Below are 16,484 nucleotides of genomic sequence, written 5' to 3' on the forward strand. Positions count from 1 at the left end.
ATAGCATGTTTCATTCTTTTACTTTAAAACTTATTGTAATGTTTGTTTGTGTGTTTATTTAAGTAATTTCTACACCCAATAATCTCTACACTTGAGTTTACAACCCTGAGATCAAGAGTTTCTCACTCTTCTGACTGTGCCAGCCAGGCCCCTCAAAACGGATAAAGTTATTAGGAGGAACTATTTTAAATACCATGGATCAGGGTTTCCCACTTTTAATTCCAACCTACCTTCAAGTATTGGTAATTGATTTGTCAACTTACTTTTATTGATTACTGATATATTTTGAACTATTTTTATATTATTTGTTTACATACACTTTTGGTCATTTTACTTCACTTCCTGCCATCCTGGGATTATTTTTAACTATTACGGCTGTGGCTATTATTGTTATTGTTATTATTACATTTTCTTCAACCACCTTTGGTTTGGAAGTTATAATATTACAATTTAAACAACAGTAATTTAAGGTTTAAATTCACATACTTCTTGAATAATACAAGGATTAAAGAACACTTGAATTATAATCTCATTTCCTCACATTATAAATGTTAATCTTGTGCAGGATTTTAATTTGTCTTTTTCTTTGTCTCATAAATTAAGCATTGTTATTTTGTATATACTAAATTTTTGTTTAGGTTACCCAAATACATGCATTATCTTTTCTCACTATTCCTTCTAGATGCTCAGATCTTCCTTTTAGGATTATTTTCTTTGTTTCTAAATTATGTCTTTTAGAATTTCTGTTTACTAAGATCCATAATTGGTAAGATTCTTGTTTCTTGTACACATTTTTTTTTAAATTTCAATTCCAGTGTACTTTACATACAGGGTTATATTAGTTTCAGGTGTACAAGGTAGTATTGCAACGATTCTATACATTACTCAGTGTTTATCAGGTAAATGTACTCTTAATCCCCCTCACCAATTTCACCCATCCCCCACCCACTTCTCTGATAACCATCAGTTTGTTCTCTATAATTAAGAGTTTCTTTCTTGGTTTGTCTCCTTTTTCCCCCTTTGTTTGCTTGTTTTGTTTCTTAAATTCCACATATGAAGAAATCATATAGTATTTGTTGTATTTGTCTTTGACTGACTTATTAGGCTTAGCATTATACCCTCTAGGTCCAACTATGTTGCTACAAATGGCAAGATTTCATTATATTTATGGCTGAATAATATACCATTATATATATAATGCATCATATATATGCATTATATATACTGGAAGAAGAGTGATATATATATATATATATCACTCTTTCTCTTTCTCTATTCATCTATTTGGGATAGATGACTTTCTATATTCATCTATTTGGGATATTTCTATAATTTGGCTATTGTAAATAATGCTGCAATAAAAATAGGGTTGCACATATCCTTTTGAATTAGCATTTTCGTATTCTTTGGGTAAATATCCAGTGTGTGATTACTGGATCATATGGTAATTCTACTTTAATTTTTTGAGGAATCTCCACATTATCTGTTTGCCTTCTGTGTCTTCTTTGGAGAAATGTCTGTTCATGTCTTCTGCCCATGTTTTAATTGGATTACTTGGGGTGTTTTGGTTTGAGTTTTATAAGCTCTTTATGTATTTTGAATACTAACCCTTTACCAGATAGGTCATTTGCTGTGTATCTTATATGTAAATATTCATTTATTTTTTTAGTTTCTGGGGAACTCTCTTCTTAAAGTATTCTTCCTCTCCCCCATTATCTTCATCCTCTTCCTTGATGTCTGATTAGATATATTGTCACCTTTTCATTCTCTTCTCTGTGGCTTTTAATCTTTACTGTGTTTCTGTTTAATGAACTTTGCATAATTCCTGTTGACCTTTCTTCCACTTCACAAATTATCATTTTTATTCATCAAATTTTTTTGTTTTATATTACTTAATTTTTTTTAATATTTATTTGTTTTTGAGAAAGAGAGAAGGAGAGAGACAAAGTGTGAGTGGGGAAGAGAGGGAGGGAGACACAGAATCTGAAACAGGCTGCAGGCCTTGAGCTGTCAGCACAGAGCCTGATGGGGGCTCAAACTCACTAACCACAAGACCATGACCTGAACCAAAGTCGGATGCTTAACCGACTGAGCCACTCAGGCGCCCCTAATAACACTTTTAATTATGTAACATTACTTTTAATTACATGACATTAATTTTAATTAATTCCTTTTGATGTTTATATTTTTACTCGTGGAATTCTGTTTGGGTTCATGAGTACTAGAATTAACAGGCTGATTGTGGCATATACATGCAACAAATTAATACAGGCTAATAAAAGTGAGTGCATTATAACTGAACACAAAAGGATTTCAAAAGTAATTTTGAAGAAAGTAAGACAGCAACCAAATGAATAAAGTGCAACTTTATGTATGTATAATTCAGATATAAACAAAATGAAATATTATAGTGTTTAAGACAAGTAAGTAAAATTAAGGAATAATTTTTCTATAAATCAAGGCAGTCGTAACTATGGTTCAGAGGGAAGGATCTTGATTGGCAAGTATCACAAGGACCCTCTAAGGTCTAGAAATATTCTCTTTCTTAAAAATTGTGCGGTGGTTATATAGATATGGACATACATATTTTTTTATAATCTTCTACACAGGTACTATTTCATTCTTTTTTTGAATCCATCTGGCTTTGTTTGATCGGGTCCTCTTTCTCACTTATGGTCTAGATTCACTCATTTGAAAAAAAAAAGTTTAATTGTGCTTCCTCCAAAATCTGTATGCAGTAGACGGAATATCTAAACTCCTTGGTTATCTAATTCAACCATGTGTTCTTTTTGCTTACTCTTCCTCGTGTTGACATGTGTCTTTCTGTATTGGGAGCTCACATCCAGCTGAGTTTTATCTCTTTGCATCATATGAAATCTGAGTGGCTATGAATCCTTACAGGAGTGCCTTAGGGCTTATTGGCACAGGACAAACTTGAGTTAGTTTGATAACTTAATTTCTTTCTTAATTTTTAACTTATACTTGCAATAAATATAAAATCAAGTTCCATTGGTGTGAAGACAGGCCCAAATTATAAACTTTTTGGGGAGAGTTTATTTTATTTTATTTTCCCACCCACAGTCCTCTTTAAGACAGAAGTTTCTTGTCACGTCTCCTTTCCAGAAGGTGAACTTTTCCCAGTGCGTCTCTGTATTTGAAGTTGAAGTCCTCTAAATGTCCTAACTTATTCAGGTGGTCAGTTTCATTTCTCCACGCTTGAGTCCTCATGCCTTGACTTTATTCTCTGGCTTCGTTCTAACAATCAAGATTCTGGATTATTTGGAACAGGATGGATTATGGCAGCTTTAATGTAGCTGCCTAACTGGGCACCCTAAAACCTTTTAATTTTCCAATAAAAATTTAGACTATTTAATTTCTTTTTTTTTAATTTGAAAACTATGCTTGTTTTTATTTTAACCAGAATTTCCAGGTATTTTGTAAAAGGAAGACACTGAAATAAAATAAATAAAATAAAAACATAAATAGAAGGAAGAATGATATTAAAGGTCCCTTTTCAGGTCTAAATCTGCCCATTGAAAGCCATGAGCCATGTGTTAGGACACAACTTCAGGATTACCACAGGATATACTCTGAAGTCTCAATACAGGTTAAATATATGGTAAAGTTGCAATCTTAGTATCAACAAGGTGCAGATAGATTTTAAAGAGCACCTACCTCATCATGCCATGTCGTGGAATGGAGCTTTGCACTTAGTGTATAAAAGTTTTACCATAACGTTCACTTTTTAAATTGTGATATTAAGGATTCTGTAATTTTCAGGGCACCTGGGTGGCTCAGTTGGTTAAGCATCCAACTCTTGATTTCAGCTCAGATAATGGTCTCAGAGTTGTGAGATTGAGTGTGGAGTCTGCTTCAGATTCTCTCTCCCTCTCTCTCTGCCCCTTCCCTGCCTGTTGTCTCCCTCTAAAAAAAAAAAAAAAGGTGTAATTTTCTACATAATGTTACTGTTAGATTTCCATAAGTTACCTCTTGGAAGTAACTTTTGTTTTCCAACTTCTGTTTTCTAAAAAAAACAAAAAAAACAAATATATACAACTCCACTATCTTCAAGTCCACATGAGATATGTTTTATATCATACACATCTCATATATATGTGTATATGTACATATATGTATATATGTATATTATACATATAATATTTGTGTATTTATAACTTTTAAACAGCACATGTTTATAGATAATAAGATTAAACTAATTTCTAATTCTGTGCCTTAACTCCTATTAATAAAAATATTATTTTCAATGCAGCAGTGTATTGGCTCCCTTTGGTTGAAGATGTTGAATTACCTGGAGGGAAAACAACCCTGGTTGAGATAAAGCTAAAGAAGTATGTAGCTCTTACACCGTAGCATCCTGGTTGTTAGCTTGGCCACAAAAATTGGTTGCTGAAGGGTGAGAGATAAACGGGTGGTTTTTATCAGGCCAGGGATTGTAAGGAACAGAAAACATATTTCAGTGTTGATCACAGGTGGCAGGAGCTCTAACATCTAGCAAGTCACAGATGCACAGTTGTGTCTTCAGTGCCTTGCTACGTATCTGATTTGCCCAGCACACTTTTGAAAAATACACACTCTACTCTGGGACTTCAGTAGAGCAGCTCTTGGATAGGGCAGAAGAATCCGTTTATTCATGACTCTCATGGTGAGCTGGACATGCGGACTAGCTAGGGAATCACCTCTCTGCCTATTAGAACTTGTCAGGTGCCAAAGATCCCAGAACTCATTGGTCCCCATGATTCCAACATAGTAGGCTGACTGCGCTGTATTTTGGAACCCTTGAGAAGATTAACAGGCCCTGGGAGTCATGAGCGCATCGCTCCCCAAGTGCCCAAGGGACAGCAATTCACTCCCTCTTCTCTATCGCCATGGTCTGCTGCGTCTGCTCTTGTTACGTCCTGCATGACAGTGGCCTTGTTTTACAGTCACGTGTGTACCTCTTATTCTCCTGCATTGGCTGAACTTCTAGACAATCGACGTCTTGTTAGACATTGAGTCGCCGGTAAGAATTCAAAAATAGACTTCCTGGGGCGCCTGGGTGGCGTAGTCGGTTGAGCGTCCGACTTCAGCCAGGTCACGATCTCGCGGTCCGTGAGTTCGAGCCCCGCGTCAGGCTCTGGGCTGATGGCTCAGAGCCTGGAGCCTGTTTCCGATTCTGTGTCTCCCTCTCTCTCTGCCCCTCCCCCGTTCATGCTCTGTCTCTCTCTGTCCCAAAAATAAATAAACGTTGAAAAAAAAAATTAAAAAAAATAGACTTCCTGAACGGCATCAAATTTTAATTAATTATTGCCATTTCCCTAGTTATCCTCACCCCATCTCCCGCCGGGATATGTCCCGTCTGGTGCAAAATATGTAGTTGCTATCTTCTTTTTGGGAGTTACATCCCTCCCTATTTTCTACTGCTTCTGCAAGCTTGGTGGAGTGGCACTGTATTTTTTTAGTCCACGTTGACAGCATACAATATAATGGTTCATTTAGGATGGGTTTTTATGGGGCCTGTCAAGATTTAGCTGTGTTTTGCATAGTAAACGTAATATTAAATGACAAAATGCATCATAGAAGATTCTTCGCAACCATCAAGGTGGAAGCAGTGAATGTGTAGAAGATTACTATGCATTACAAATGGTGAAGCAGCTAAGATAATAAATAAAGTATAATTGAAATTCAAGGGGCTTTGAATATTAGTGATGTAACAACTCTCTGATCTACAGTCTGTGTTACACTGTGTGATCTACAGTATGTGCTGTAGGAAGGTTGGCTGCTTTTCTTGTGTGTTGGTCTCTTTGCACAGCAGGTGATGTGCCAAACTTAATAACCTGCTGCTTGGTTTTTTTTATTTAAAAAAATAAGATGGGAGCTAAGTCACAACTGCTTTGGGCAAGTCTTATAAAAATGTTTGTGTTTAGAAGTGAGCTAATTTGATTAGAGAACCATGAAATGTGCTCAACAGTGTAATGGAACATCAACTAAATCTAAACTGGCAAAAACCCAGGACTTTGAAAATTAATGAATATTCAATATTGACATGCTCTGAAAATAGCTGTCTTAAATATGAGGAAAAAAGGAACGCAGGAGGGAAACAGAGAGAGGGAGAGAAAGAGATTCTATAGACTTCAGACATTTTTATTTCTGTCAAATAATATTGTGACAAAAGAATCACATAATTCAGTCACCATAAAAATTTATAATTGTGTGAGGTCAGGAGCAATGTTTTATTAATTTAGTTTTGTGTTTCCCGACCCACAAAATCCATATCTCATGTGTTTTACCCAGCACTGTTTCAAACATTTGGTAATTTTTTTGCCAAATGATGAATGAAAAACTCTATCAGCATGGATTTCATATTTATTGGATGCAGAGCAGGGAAATTGATTTTATGACAAAAGAAGAAATGGCAGCTACTTTAAAAAAGTAAAATGGATATATCTATAAAACCAGTTGCCAAAAACATGAGAATAAGTAGGCAGTTAAGAGTATATGTGACTTATTGGAGGTCAAATACTGATCTGGGACATCAAAATGTTACAAATACAAAGAAAATTTCCCCCCTTCGTCTTATTAAAAAAAAAAAGAATAACATCTCCTAAAACCTCAAAAACATCTCCTCAAAAGGAAATATGAAGAAGAGAGTAAGAAAAATCTAGCATTTAAATCTATAACACTGTTTAACCAGTACTCCAGTGACAGTATTGTCCATTCAGTTGCCCAGACAAGACATAAGACTTTTATGTACAACACAGTTAATTTATGCTCTGGCTCACTTTCAAGCAGCACAGGAATCTTGCCATAGCTCAGTCCCTGGCGAGACACCGATTCTTAAACTCTTCTTTATTTTTACATGGCAAACCAGATTGAGCAGCAGCAGGATTGTTTAGGTAAAAGATGAGGTATGGCAGAGTAGTAGCAGGACAGAAACACGGTAATGGATATGCTATTCAAGTGGCCTAAGTAAAACAAGCCTTTAACTCAACAAATATGTATTGGTTTCTTTCGGATATACAACAGGGTGCTAAGCCTGATGATTTACAAAAGTGAATCAGAGGCTGGCCCTGCCCTTCAGGCTCCTAGACTGCTGTGGAGGTAATAATTCACAGGCATAAATAGTTAAGAGGGAAGGGATTTCTGTCAGGGAAATTATCTCTTTGGTAGAACAGATTCATTCTTTATGTGGAAGAGATTCAAATCCATATTTCTTTTCCTGTGTTCTCAATTGACCATGAGTTTGGGTCTATACTGCCAAATGCTATCTGGGCATTTTCAACTTTATGTACAAAAATGACCCTTTATCTTTTTCCCCACTCCCACATATTTAGCTTTAGCTAGATATTTAGCATTTTTGTTTACCTTCCTTGTCCTCACCAAAAGCGATCAGTTTCTAAAGAACTCAGGTTTGCTATCATGAAATGTTTTGTTTATCTCTAGGTTGACTATATGCCTCCATTTTATGGGACTAATCCTGGTAGGCATTAATTACCTTAGGTATTAATACAACTTTTATCACTTCTAAAGGTGTCCTTCTTTGGGTGGTAAATCATATGATCCCACTCTGTATCTCTCGTCTCATGTTCCTTATTCAACTCTCCATAATTAAAAGATTCTATGCATCCATTTTCTTCACCTGTCCTCTTTACCAACTTCTCTGCTCAGGCTTATATCTGTCTTTGCTCAGATATCTTTATGGTCCTTTAAACTTTCTATTTTAAGTCTTTTCAATTTCCAGTCCGCCAAACTGGTATTTTCAGCATACCTGATCATTCTCACAAACACTTTGTAGTTCTTTTATTCTTGTTAGGCAAACTCTATAAAGGCCTCTGGGTTTAGAGGCTCTATATCATCTGGCCCCCTCTTTATTTTATTTTGCACTTTCCTTAAGGTTTCTCTCTAGTGTATTTGAACCATTCCCACTTTTTGCTGAGCACAACTTGTACTTTCTTATATTATTCCCATGTCCCTGTTGGCCCTGGTATCAGTCATGGTCCTGGAAAGAAATAGGATATTCTACTGGGTATATTGGAGTGAGCCTAGTTATTGGATTAAATACAAAAGTGAGTGCAAGGAATCCAACAATCCAACCCTCAGATTGTCAGAGTTCTGAACATCCCAATATCTGAAAGCGTAGGGGAAAGGAACAGTTACTGGAACCAGGGAGAAAAGCTTTTTGGGGGAGACTGCTTAAAAAGAACTGTGGGGTCTTAAAGATGGACAGAACCAACCTACCATGAATTACTAGAGGAGAGAGAGCTGGGGAGAGAATTTCAAAATATCCTTCTCCATCCTTCTACTTATCTCCTACTGGTAATTTTAAATGGCCAAGCCCAGCCATAAATCAGAGATAACCAGGGAATCTAAGCAGTTTAGACAGGTTAGCTACTGGAACACAGTCCAAGGTGGAGCATGAATCTGAAGGAGAATATAGAAGATAATCTGTCACCATTCCAGTTTGGACAATGGCCTTTCTCCTATTTAGCAGAGCCCCATCACATACGATTTTGGCATAGGGAGCCTGCATCTACAAATATCCAAATGCCAGGGTAATAATTTGTGTCTTTTCATATATCCACATATTTTATTTTTCCACTAACTTTTATTTGGATTTATATGATTGACTCAGGGGCCCAATGTGACAACCATAGAATTTGTAATTGAGGAACTGAGGCCTACAGGTTTCTTTGGAAAGGTAAGGGAATTATGGAATATGATTTAATAGTGGACGGACTCTATGTATCTTCACCTTTTTCTACATTTGGAGAGAAGATCACTTACATTTATGATTACTATTGAAGAATTAGCCAGTGAAGCATATTACAAAAGGGACTATGATTCAGCAGTGTCTTTAGTTTTTTTCCCATAGATGTTAAGCAGGGTGGGAGGCAGCCTCTTATAATAAACACATTTGGTAATGAGCTCTAAATGGGAGGAAAGAGAATAATTCGCTCACCAGTTTCATGATCTTTGATCATTACAAAAAATCATTTTTCTCTTAATTACTTGAAGGCAAGGAGAAGATCAGTAGAAAGGCAGAGACGTACAACACAAGTGTCATGTACATTTTCTGGTGGTTAGCTCGTGTCCATTTCCCTCTTCTTTTGATAAAAGTTTATCTCTATTTTTGTGGGGATTTGTCCTCCCTGACACAGGCCGTACATTTCAGGGGAAGTGGAACCCCTCTTTGGCCACAGAACTATAGCTTCATTATTTGCTTAAGGCAATCATCACATGCCTTCCTCTGACCAGAGTGATTGATGCAAGGCCTTTGTTCCAAATGCACCCAAGGAATTGAAGGGTAACCTTCCCTAGGATTTCTGGAAAAGATGCTTTTTAAAATTCTTCTTATAGAACTTTGTTATCTTCTCTATATGACATTAAGGAGGAAGAGGAGCGACCTGGGAGCCACTGGGAACCAATGTCAGGCCATGACGACAGGAGGTTGCTATGAACAGAGCCCACCCGAAGAGGCAGAACTGAGGAGAGAGACTCGGACTCTGGTCACAGCATTTGAATTGCCAAAGCAAGCTTCTTTGAAAGGATAAAAGTAAGCACAGAACATTTGGGTCACATGAGCCAATACATTCCCTTTATAGTGTGAGCTATTTTGACTTGAGTTGTTTGTTCGTTTGTTTTGTTTTGTTTTTGTTTTTGTGTTATTTTTGTTTTTACAGTGACTGAAAGATTATATGCTCATATAAAAGAGTAGAACAATAATAACAACTTAATTTTTAGTGGCTTCCTCCCTCAATTTGGTCTGCTGTTTATTTAATGTGACTTTTTAAAGTGCTTGTGAACTAATTAATCATGCTCTGCCTTTTAAAATAACGATAATATGTAGCGGGTTTTAAATATAAGAATCCTTTTGAATTTTACCTAAATCTTATATAAATTTTTCACCTATCCACAAACATTTGTAAATACCAATTATCTCTATTACACATTATCCAGGACTGACTGTGCCTGTGCAGAGTACATGAAGTTAGCACCGGTTTTGCTATGTATATATATGTATATATGTGTGTGTATATATATACAAACACTGGGTAATGTTGTCCATTACTAATACCTTTACGTTTTAAGAATCACTCTGGTATTTCTTCAGCTAAAGGATGATACATTCTTTAAAAAGAAGGACATACATGAGAGAGAGCGTTTACTAATGCTGGTTGCTATCTGGAAGCCATCACTTTTCACTGGGTTCTCTACTCCTTCGAAAGCTGGACAAGTTGAAAACTAAAAACTCTAAGTAAAAACAAAACCTATAAGATTTACTGAAAAAAAGCCCAACTCATTCGTATACACTAATTAAACTTTTTACATATTACCGTAAGCCACAATCAAGATGTATTCGATTCATAATTTGAGAAGTGAATGTTGTTAGGATGAATAATAATCAGCAATTCTCATTTGCTAAACATAAAACACTGAAAAAAAATTCATTTCCTCCAAATGGCTGAGCAGTTTTATATCAACCATGACAAATGTAATCACAGAAATCTTTGAGCAAATTCATATAAGTTTATTAACTTAAAAATGTATAATACAAATTTTAGTTCACAACAAAGATCACTTTAATTTATTCAACTTCATTGGGATTGCTAAATATAATAATATATACTGCTCCAACAACCAACAATTAGGGAAAACTATTTCTGAATGTTTGGTCAATTACTTGCTAATCTGCAAAGTTCAGTAATACGGTTTCCTGCCATAGTAAATTGAGGTTTCAATGTAAAATAGATGATGCATTCTTTTGGAAATTCCTTTTACAACACAATTAACCTCTTCACCTTTTAGAAAACACATTGTTAGCATATTGGGATGCTATTTAATTTGACATGCTTTATATGGTCGTGATCAGTGCCAAATAACACTTTGTATTTCTCTAAAATTTATTTTACATTTGTTAGTTGGGCTTTCAGCTACTAATTACACTATATTTCAGTTTTTACACAATCCTTTGATCCACTGTATAATAGTAATGTGATAGCATTAACTGCAGAGAGTTCTGGTGGTGGAATCAACATTATCAAATGTTAGAGGGCTGTTTAAGGAAAAAAAAAACAAAAAGTCACTTGGAATAACTGTAAGACTTATCTTGGATGGAATTGCTATTACCAAAGACACACCAGGCTATTTCTCTTGTAGAAAATGTTTCATTCAAGAAGTAATAAAAATGTTTCACAAGTACATATGAATAATGAATAAAGAAAATCATAAGCAGGCCAAAAACATTAATACAATAGCAAGCTAATGCTTTGAGAAGGGGTTTATTTTACAGCTTTAACCGTAAACTGTATTATTTTAGAGCTTATATTAAAATTGGAAGTGCTCTAACAAGTGATTCACTGCCAGCTTCTACCCAGGCATCAGCTTCTGTTATAACAATGCTGTTGAGTGGAAGGCCAGCTTGTGCTTGAACACCTCCAGGGAGAGGAAATTCATTACCTTGCAGGGCAGCTCATTACCTTAGCTGTGGCGTATTCTTTTACAATCTAGTTAGCTGGATACATATATGTCACTTCTCTTTGATTGTAAACTAAAGCCAGAGACTAAATCTTACTCACATTGTTATCCTATTATAATATCTAGCATGGGGCTGTCCAGATGAAAGGTGCTCACTTAGTATGTGCAACGTGATGATGAGCTAAGGATGGATGTCTACACCATGCGGCTCTAAAAAGTCCCAGTTTTGATTTCTTTTAGAGAATCTCAAAAAAGTATTGTTCTCTATGATCAGGCACACACATGAGTTAAAAAAAAATAGGTAACTGACATGTGTTTTTATTTTACTCTACTGCCCATGTGATTTTATTTCATGGATTCTCCTCTTGATTATCCTTTTGCTGGTGCTTACATTAAACGCATCTGAAGTAGATGAATTGTATCACACAAACTTTATTTTATCATGCTTAGGAGAAAAACACTAACTGAGATGCTGGTCATAAAAATTCATTGTTTCAGCAGCTGTTTGGTTATCAAATTATTGTATAAACGCTTATAAATATGCACTGCACAATCATTTAGAGAGGAAATAACACTTTATAGCTTTTTAACATTTTTAAACCTGGTTTTCAATAAAAATTAAAATAATTTTTGATAAACCCCTCTTATAAATTTGCTTCAGAATCACACTGACTCATCACAGTAGGGCAAAGGAAAAAATATATATATATATTTATATATATCTTATATATTTATATATATTTATATATATCTTATATATTTATATATATTTATATATATATCTTATATATTTATATATATTTATATATATCTATATATTTATTTATTTATTTATTTCCCAGAGTCTAAGGACTGGGTTTTGAGTACTAATCTGGTATGTTCTGTTATTTGACGTTGGAAGATCATTTAGCTCTGCAAACATTCAGTTTTCATATGTATAAAATAATGAAAAAGCACATGTCCTGTCTATTTCAAAAGAGACTAGTAGGATCAAATAGAATATTATCCTGAAAGTGCTTTATAAAATGGAAAGCCCTATATAAGTATGAGGTGTGGTAATCACAGAGGAGATTTACAGCCCCACCCCCTACCACCACATTTGAGGACCTTAGGAACATTGACAGACATGTTCTGGACATTATAGTTTTGGATACTTCCCTGTCACTGCCAGATTTGTTTGACTAGTGCTCAAGTGATAAAGTTGCCAGCAGAAATAAATAAGAAAGGCACAGTAACTCTAACGTAGGTAGTAAATCAAATATGGGATATGTGTGGAGTAGTATTAACTAATTCCAAGTTTTTTAAGGACCATACATGCATCAAAATCTACATTAATAATTTTTTTTAAATCAAGGATAACAAATCACAGTAAAATAATTCTTTTATGTTGTCAGAATTGTTCTTTTTTCAGGGGCTCAAATATTCATGAGGCTCAAAAGGCTACAAAACCTCTACCTCACACCATTTACAAAACTTCACTCAAAATGAATCAATAGCCTAAATGTAAGAGCTAAAACCATAAAACTCTTAGCAAAAAAACTTAAGGGTAAATCATCATGACCTTGGGTTAAGCAATGGATTCTATATGTGAGAACAAAAGCAGAAGCAATAGAAGAAAAACAAATAGGTAAATTGTACTTCATTAAAATTCACATATTTTTGGCATCAAAGAACAGTACTGAGAAAGTGAAAAGAAAACCCCCAAAACAGAAAAAGGACAGATATTAAGTATCGGATATTCAGAATATATAAAAACTCTTACAACTCAACAACAAAAAGACAACAATTCAACTAGGATGTGGACAAAGAACTTGAATACACATTTCTCTAATGATTTATCCAAGGGATCCAGGTATGCTATTTCAAAGGGGCACGTGCACCCCAATGTTTATAGCAGCACTATTGACAATAGCCAAAGTATGGAAAGAGCCCAAATGTCCATCTATAGATGAATGGATAAAGAAGACATGGTATAGATATACAATGGAGTTTTATTCATTTCAATCAAAAAGCATAAAATCTTGCCATTTGTAACTACGTGGATGGAACTGGAGGGTATTATGCTAAGCGAAATTGGTCAGTCAGAGAAAGACAAATATAATATTACTTCACTCACATGAGGACTTTAAGATACAAAACAGATGAACATAAGGAAGGGAAGTAAAAATAATATAAAAATAGGGAGGGGGACAAAACCATAAGAGACTCTTAAATATGGAGAACAAACAGAGGGTTACTGGCAGGGTTTTGGGAGGGGGGATGGGTTAAATGGGTAAAGAATCTCCTCCTGAAATCATTGTTGCACTATATGCTAACTAACTTGGATGTTAATTAAAAAAGAAGTTAAATAAAAATAAAAAAAGAAGTATCCAAAACAAAAGATATATATCAATGGCAAACAATTCTTAAAATGATTAGTCATTATAGAAATGAAATTTAAAACAACAAATCTTGAAATTAATATACTGTTGTATTTCAATGATACCTCAATAATTTTTATAATAATAAAATATTTTATATTATCAATATATATTATTAATAATATACAATATAGGATAGTTGTAATAGATAATAATAACAATGAATGACAAGCATTGGCAAGGAAGTGGAGACTCTAAAACCCTCATATATTACATTTCTGGTAGAGATGTAAAAGAGAGCAGCCATTGTGGAAAACAATCGGGTAGTGCCTTAAAAAGTAAAAGGTAGAATTACCGTATGACCCAGCAATTCCACTCTTAGATAGATACCCCAAATAATTGAAAACAGGTGTTCAAACAACAATTCCATATGAATGTTCATAGTATCGATGTCCATAATAACTAAAAATTAGAAACATCTGTAATGTCCATCAACAGAGATATAAAATGTAGCATTATACAATGGAATATTATTTAGCCATACTAATGAGTAAAGTATTGATACATGCTACAACATGGATGAACCTTGAAAACTTTATGCCAGACATAGAAGAAGCCAGACATGAGAGGTCACATAGTGTATTAATTCATTTATATGAAATATCCAAAGGAGTTAAAATAATAGAGACAAAACGGAGATTAGTGCTTGCTGGGGGCGGGGGGAGGGTAAGGTAAGCGATAATGTAAAATTACTGATTAATGGATGTTTGTTTTTGTTGTTTGTTGTTTTTTGTTTTTTGTTTTTTGTTTTTTTGTGGGGAGAATGATGGAAATGTTTTGAAAGTTAATATAGTAGTTGTACAACATCCTCACTGCACTAACTGCCACTCTGTTGAAAGCTTTAAAAGGGTTAATTTTATGTTGTGTGGACTTCAATTTTAAAAAAAGTCATTTTACTTTTTAATTTTCGACCTGGTAAAATGAAAAATACAAAAATGCATCATTTCCTAGTCAGTTCGTTTTCTGTGTATACTAATTCTAGTTTTCCATTTTGGTTTGAATAATAAATTGCGTGAAACACACACGTACAAACTTCGATAAAAATTAAAGGACAATTTTATACATGTTATGATATGGTGATAAAAATTCTTACTGAGTTTCTGGGGTGTTTAAGCTGTCATAGGGGTATAGCTTTGAACCCCAGAGATGATCTGCTAATCAGAGCTCATTTGCTGTTACTTTTCAATTCTTTCTTCCTGTTTTTCCCAGGGGGAGATGGCTTTCAGGAATTTGAGGAAGTTATAAGAATTGCAACTTAACGATGACATACTTCATATTCAGAGATGTAAGGGGGCAGAGGCCAGGATATTGAAGGAAAGAAAGAAGTTATTTTTTTAAAAAGGAGCTAAAGCAACATTTCTAAAGTAAATGGCTGTATTCGGCATAGCTTGTCAATATGAAAGAAAAGAAACCCAATGAATATATCAGCAATATTTTATAATTTTATCCTCCTTTAAAGCTAACATTTTATGTACAAACTACAAAACATTCCTTTAAAATTATTCTGTATCGGGGTGCCTGGGTAGCTCCGTTGGTCAAGCCTCCAGCTTTGGCTCAGGTTATGATCTCATGGTTGGTGGGTTCCAGCCCCACATCGGGCTCTCTGCTGTCAGTGCAGAGCCCGCTTTGGATCTTCTGTCTCCCAATCTCTCTGCCTCTCCTGCATACATGCTCATGCTCACACTCTCTCTCTTTTTCTCTCAAAAAAGAAATAAACATTTAAAAAGATTCTGTATCTAGTTTCTTCATAGGTTGACAGATTTTTAACATATTCTTGAATTAAGTACCATATCATCGGAGTGACTGTAAATGAAGTCAAGACATGTTTTGTTTTGTTTTGTTTTTTCTGATTTCATGAATTAATCTCAGAAGGACTTACATTGCGTGGTATGGGTCACATTTCTCACGCCTAAATCAGTTGCTCTGGTCAGGGGAAGGAAGCCTTTTTATTGGCCGTCCTAGGACAGGTACTGATCACTGCAGATAGGGAACAAGGCCCTGTCTGGACCTTATTAATGGAGGAGGGATTATTCCCCCGCCCCCCCACCCCCACTATAGCTTGCTCTTGTTGGAAGGCGTTTTACAGTCCCATCAGCAGCGAAGAAGAGATCCCTTTCTCTACCTCCTGGCTTGCACTTTGTGCTATAACTTCAAAAATGTTAGCCTTTCTGAAAGGTGTGTTGTGATATTTTATTTGTTCTTTTAATTTGCATTTTCTTAATGGCTAGTGATATTGATCGTTTATCAAAAGTTTATTTGCTGTCTGTATATCGTTTGGGGTGAACTCTCTATTTTGTTTTTGCCCATTTCTAACTGGATTATTGTTTTAATGTGGGATTTTGAGAGTTCTTTACGTATCACATATAGAAGTCATTCGTCAGATACGTGGTTTGCAAATATTTTCTCAGTCTATACGGCTTGTCTTCTAATCTTCTTAATCAGGTCTTTGGGAGGGCAGACATTTTTAATTTTGCTGCAGTCCCATTTATTGATTATTTCCTTTTATAGACCACTCTTTTGCCCTCATGTCCCAGATCTGTTCACCAGGCTCTAAACCTCAAACTAAACCCCGTACCCGACATAAAAAATCAA

The 16,484-nt window shown here is 35.0% G+C and overlaps 1 long non-coding RNA gene across 1 annotated transcript in view; it reads left to right on the plus strand.

Annotated features, from left to right (window-relative positions):
- LOC123609836 overlaps positions 1 to 16,484 on the plus strand; it is a 63,677-nt gene that overhangs the window by 15,841 nt on the left and 31,352 nt on the right. The window contains exons 2-3 of the long non-coding RNA XR_006717987.1: positions 4,271 to 4,349; positions 9,386 to 9,550. This is a non-coding gene — a long non-coding RNA (uncharacterized LOC123609836). The remainder of the gene's footprint in view (positions 1 to 4,270; positions 4,350 to 9,385; positions 9,551 to 16,484) is intronic.

Source organism: Leopardus geoffroyi, chromosome B2 (assembly GCF_018350155.1).
Source record: "Leopardus geoffroyi isolate Oge1 chromosome B2, O.geoffroyi_Oge1_pat1.0, whole genome shotgun sequence".
Taxonomy (NCBI): Eukaryota; Metazoa; Chordata; class Mammalia; order Carnivora; family Felidae; genus Leopardus; species Leopardus geoffroyi.